The sequence below is a fragment of the Euphorbia lathyris genome, chromosome 5 (assembly GCF_963576675.1).
Source record: "Euphorbia lathyris chromosome 5, ddEupLath1.1, whole genome shotgun sequence".
Lineage (NCBI taxonomy): Eukaryota > Viridiplantae > Streptophyta > Magnoliopsida > Malpighiales > Euphorbiaceae > Euphorbia > Euphorbia lathyris.
This window is the reverse complement of record NC_088914.1, coordinates 87,613,184-87,619,183: the sequence shown is the minus strand read 5'-3', so window position 1 is coordinate 87,619,183 and position 6,000 is coordinate 87,613,184.

Below are 6,000 nucleotides of genomic sequence, written 5' to 3'. Positions count from 1 at the left end.
ACTTACTTATTTACTTAACTTTTTAATGAGGGGTTTTATTTAAGTCTCATAATCTAACTTAGTCTTGATTTGCTTTAGCATACATCAGACATACATACATTCACATACATTGGCGTTATGGACACATCATCTAAATTATTCCGTCGAGCCAGAGACGGAATAAAAGGCCAAACCTAAGGAAATACTAACTATTACATATTTCTCTTTAGGTCCTCCGTCTTCTCCATGGCGCTTTGAAATTACATTTTAATTTCTATACTACTATAAGAAAACTTCAATTGAATTGAAGGGAATCAGATGAGAGGAGAAATTACAATAGATAGTAGAAAGGCAGGACGCGCAGGCCCTATTTCAAAAATACCAAAAGACTAAAAGAGGGTCCAAATATGTCCATAACTCCAAACATGCATAGACTCAATTAAATAAATTTAATTGGTTGATTACATAACCGGCTTATGTAATATTTAGGTTAATCACATTAACTCGTCAAATTAACTTTCATCCAATTTTACTTCTAATAGTTTTGTATCTTTATATTAATCCTTAGATTAATATAACCATATAAAACGTTGATTATGCTCGTCCCATTTATTTTGATTTTAATTCATTTAACACTTTGATTTACATATTGGTAAAAACAAACATTTAAACGAATTATTCATTCGATAATCAAAACAGAAAACTATTAATTTCTGAAACATATATATACATTTAACATAAAACGATTTTAAACCTATTTTAAAATCAAGTGGGTATCGGGCCGGGCCCGAGGGCGGGCTGCTGCCGATTGGCAGCAGCCCTTAGGGCACGCGCGGCGCTGCCGCCTTGCGGCAGCGGCGCCCCTGCGCCGCACGCGGCTGCTGCCGCGAGGCAGCAGCCGCGTGACAGCGGCCAGTCGCACCGTGAGGCGCGACTCGGGCTGCTGTCATATTTTTTATATATATATTAAATATATATATATATATATATATTTATATATATCAGTTCTAAAACAATTTTAAAACGGTTTTCAGAAATAGGATAATCTACAATAGATTTCCGTTTTATCATTTAGAATTAATAAAACTAATTTTATCAACCTAACTATAAAACTAATAGATTTTGTTATAATGATTATCAACCGAAATAATTAGGAACATAAGCATAATCAGTTTTAATTAATAATTAATCAAAACTTTATTTATCTTTAGAATTAATTAATCAATACTATTTGTCAATTAATCCTAATCATAAATATTTATTCAATCCTATTGAAAACTTCTATATTTTCATATATGAAATAACGGATTTAACGATGGCTCTGATACCACTGAAGGAAATTAAGGCTAAGGTATAGCAGCGAAAATATAAAAATTTTAGCCTACTTCCTTTTAACCATAGGATCCGTTAATCGTTATTTCATATAAAGAGGGATAAGAAGGAATACCTTTCGATGAACAATCTACCGTTGTTAAAGAAGTGCCCACAATTCTTCTCCGAGATTCCAAACACAAAGATTAATACGGTGAGGCTAAGATGAAATCAACCCTTATGAGATGCAACCAAAATAGATTGCCTCTAACAAACCAACACAAGATCAAAGAGAAAGAGGGATGAATAAGATTAATCGATCGATGGAACGCCGTATGAATTCTAGTTCACGAACTTGGGAATAGAATTCTTTTCTCTCACTAATATGGCAATTTCGAAAATCACCAAAGGGGAGGGATATATGCTTGGTCGAAATTCACTATAAGGGGGGTATATATATTAGCTTGTATCTAAACCCTGGTTAGATAGGAATAGGTTACTTAATAGGAATTCCATTCGGAATAGGATTCCTAATTATTATCTTATAATATATCAAATACATTTAGGATAATAATAAATAACCTAATTGGATAATAATAGGAGTATATTAATCTAATTAAAACTCCTAATTAAATTATCTCTTAATTAATTTAATTCACAATCCTAATCTAATTAGGATTAATGGAATAAAATTAATTCCTTCCTAACATATATAAATTTCGGCCCCCTCCTAGTATTTGTGCCTTACTGGGCTTAATTGGGCTTCCATCTATTAATCATATCCATCTCTCTTTTGGTTCCAAGTCTTATGTGTGATCCATTAGGTCCTTACTACTTCTGGCCGTATGCAACCTATTAAATTAATTTCTTCAAGAATTATATTTAATCCATTGCATAACGGAATGATGTACAGAGTATGTTATTGGCAAGTCCGTAATCATTCCCCCAGAGTCCGTTAAGAAGACAGGTTGATTCTGTCGTTAACCCTTCCGTATTAGTTACGGTATAATACGATCCTTTATCAACTACATCCTTGAGCTGAATCTTATGACTATGGGTAATGTCAAGTCACATATAGCGAGATGTTCGTTTTACTTGTTATTGGCCGAGTCAACTCAAAAAGATAGGTTAAGTGAAATCTGTATTTCTACTCTTAAGTTATCACCTTGCAAGGGTTTAGAGTCAAGTCTTCCACAAGCGATCCTTGGATGTATCTCCCATTAATCGGGAGTGATAAATGCTCAATCCAATGTATAACTACCCTGAAATTACTTTCTGTGACACCCAACCTTTGCAGTTCACACCCCATAGTCATCTCTGTTAAGGATCGTGGGACCACAGGATCAAAGTCTCACATTCAGTAATTCAGGATGACCAATTAACATTCCTTTGAGTCTGAGGATTAGTTATACCTATTAATACCAATGAGATGAACAGTTGACAAGGATGAATCTACCCATCCTGTTATCTCAAATCGGATCCCCAATCCTAATGAACAACGTTTCATCGGATCTATGTAACTGTCCAGATATCTGTATATATGAAGCTTGTGAGATCAGCTTTCTGTCGGACAGAAGACATTGTTACATACAAGTCTCAACAGTGATATATCAATCCTAAACATATCACTTGACTTGGGGTGGTTTTAAGTTTATTAGTTTATTATAAAGTTTTGTCTCACTTCATGCTTGTATGAACACTTTATAATCACTTTAAACAAACTTACGGATTTCCTTTTATTAGACTTTATTTAGTGCTTAAAAGGGATTGCCTTTATATAGTTATAAAACATATATCTCATTAAAACAAATGATATAAAGAACAATTCATTTACAATAAGTTTGTATCCTGCAACAATTGACTATAGGACATAAAACCCCAACAAAAAATAGAACCATTGTCGAAATAGCTAGGACAATGCTGAGTGAAAATAGGCTTCCAAAGTACTTCTGGGGTGAAGCTGTTCACACGGCATGTTACATACTGAATAGGGCTCTAGTTAGACCTATACTTAAGAAAACCCCATATGAGCTTTGGAAAGGACGAAAGCCCAACATTGGATACTTTCGTGCCTTTGGGTGTAAATGCTTTATACTCAATACAAAAGACAACCTCGCTAAATTTGATGCTAAAGCTGACGAGGCGATCTTTTTAGGGTACTCAACAAACAGTAAAGCATATAGAGTATTTAATAAAAGAACTCAGGTTGTAGAAGAGTCTGTACATGTTGAGTTCGATGAAACTGGCCCTACAGGTAAGTCAGCTCAGCCTGAAGAAGATGAACCAGGCTCAGCTTCCGCTGATCAACCAGAAGCCTCTGTGTCAACTATACAGGAGCTGACCCAAGGTAAGCAAGAAATTGAAATATCATTTGCTGACCAATCTATTCCTATAGAGATTGTAGAAACACCTCTTCCAAACGACTCAACACTACCCAAGGAAATAAAGATCCCAAGGGGACATATAGAACAAGCCATTCTTGATGCCGCCAACAACAAATTAATGACCAAAGATCAGCTTAGAAAATACCTCAGCAATGTTGCATTCGTCTCAATACATGAGCCAAAGAACTTTGCTGATGCTGAGCAAGGTGAATATTGGATCAATGCTATGCAAGAAGAGCTTGACCAATTCACCAGAAATGAGGTATGGGATTTAGTACCTAAACCTAGGAATCAAAAGCCCATAGGGACCAAATGGGTCTTTAGAAATAAGCTAGATGAGCATGGAAATGTGATTAGAAACAAAGCTCGACTTGTAGCCCAAGGCTACAGTCAGCAAGAGGGTATAGACTATGGAGAAACATTTGCTCCTGTTGCTAGATTAGAAGCTATACGTATATTGTGTGCCTATGCCAGTTACATGAATTTTAAACTATATCAAATGGATGTGAAAAGTGCATTTCTTAATGGCTTTATAAACAAAGAGGTATATGTTAATCAACCTCCTGGGTTTGAAGATCCAAAATTTCCAAACCACGTTTATAAACTCAAAAAGGCCTTGTACGGCCTAAAGCAAGCTCCAAGAGCTTGGTATGAGAGGTTGACCAACTTCCTACTGACCAGGAACTATGTCAGGGGAAAAGCTGACACAACCTTGTTTATTAAGAAAAAGGGTAAACATACCCTACTTGCATAGATATATGTAGATGATATAATTTTTGGTGCTACTGACGAATCTTTGTGCAAAGAATTTAGCCAACAGATGCAAACTGAGTTCGAAATGTCCATGATGGGTGAACTCAACTTCTTCATTGGACTTCAAATCAAGCAAGGTAAGAATGGCATCTTTATAAGTCAGTCTAAGTACACCAAGGAAATGTTAAAGAAATTCAGCATGGTAGATTGCAAACCAATATCAACCCCCATGGGTACTGATACTATCCTATGCAAGGATGAGAAGAGTAAGTCAGTTGATAGTAAACTCTATCGAGGTATGATAGGTTCTTTACTCTATCTCACAGCCAGTAGACCGGATATTCAATACTCAGTATGCTATTGTGCTAGATATCAAGCTGACCCCAGGGAATCTCATCTAACTGCTGTAAAAAGAATTTTTAGATACTTGCAAAGCTCAGTTGATGCAGGTCTATGGTATCCAACCTCAAATGACTTCACACTCATTGGATATACTGATGCTGACTATAGACGAGATAAGCTAGAATGGAAGAGTACTTCAGGAGGATGTCATTTCCTTGGAAGCTGTCTAGTATCTTGGTTCAGCAAGAAGCAATCATCCGTAGCTCTGTCTACAACTGAAGCTGAGTACGTGGATGCTGGAAGCTGTGTTGCACAAGTCCTATGGATAAAGCAACAGCTTGAGGATTACGGAGTCAAAACAAAGACAATAGAGATCAAATGCGACAACAAAAGTGCCATTAATCTATCTAAAAATCCAGTCCAACACAGTAGGATGAAGCATGTTAGCATAAGGCATCACTTCATCAGAGACCATGTACTAAAAGATGAGATCAAGCCGACCTACGTGCCAACAAATGATCAGCTTGCAGATATCTTCACTAAACCCTTAGCACGAGAACAATTCAACACACTAAGGGAAGCAATTGGTATGTCAAATCCACTCTAAATAATTCTGTATGATTGAATGATTGCTATACTGAGTGGAAATTTGAATGAATGTGCAAATGCCATGCTAAGTAAATTAACAATAAATATCTACTCTCTACTAAGTTTAAAAATAGAAAAATAACCTCATGCTAAATAGACATAAACATTGAGTGGTTATACTGAGTAGATACAAATGTTGAGTAAATATCACATGCTGAGTAGATAGACATATTGAGTCTTCATCTTATGCTGAGTAGAAGCACATACTGAGTGCTCAAACGTATGCTGAGTTATTTAGAGATAGACAAAACATTGACACTTAACATCACGAATGCTTCGAATTCTAGAAAAATCAAAAAGAAACCCACTCGCGTAAAATGAACCTACACGTGTAACCTCTGGCACCTTGGAAAGACGCACATTAATGGCAAATCCCATGCGCCGAAGATGTCATAAATGACAGAATCTTTGTCGGTTGAACGTCCCTAGGTAAAAACGGCTAGTTAATGAATAAGGGCCGCCGTAAATTTATATAAAAAGTGGAAGAATCCCCACTCTTCACTCCTTACGCTTGAAATCTCCTGAAATCGAACTTCTTTCTCTCTCTAAAAACCTCAAAACCTTCAAAAATGGCTCCCAGCAA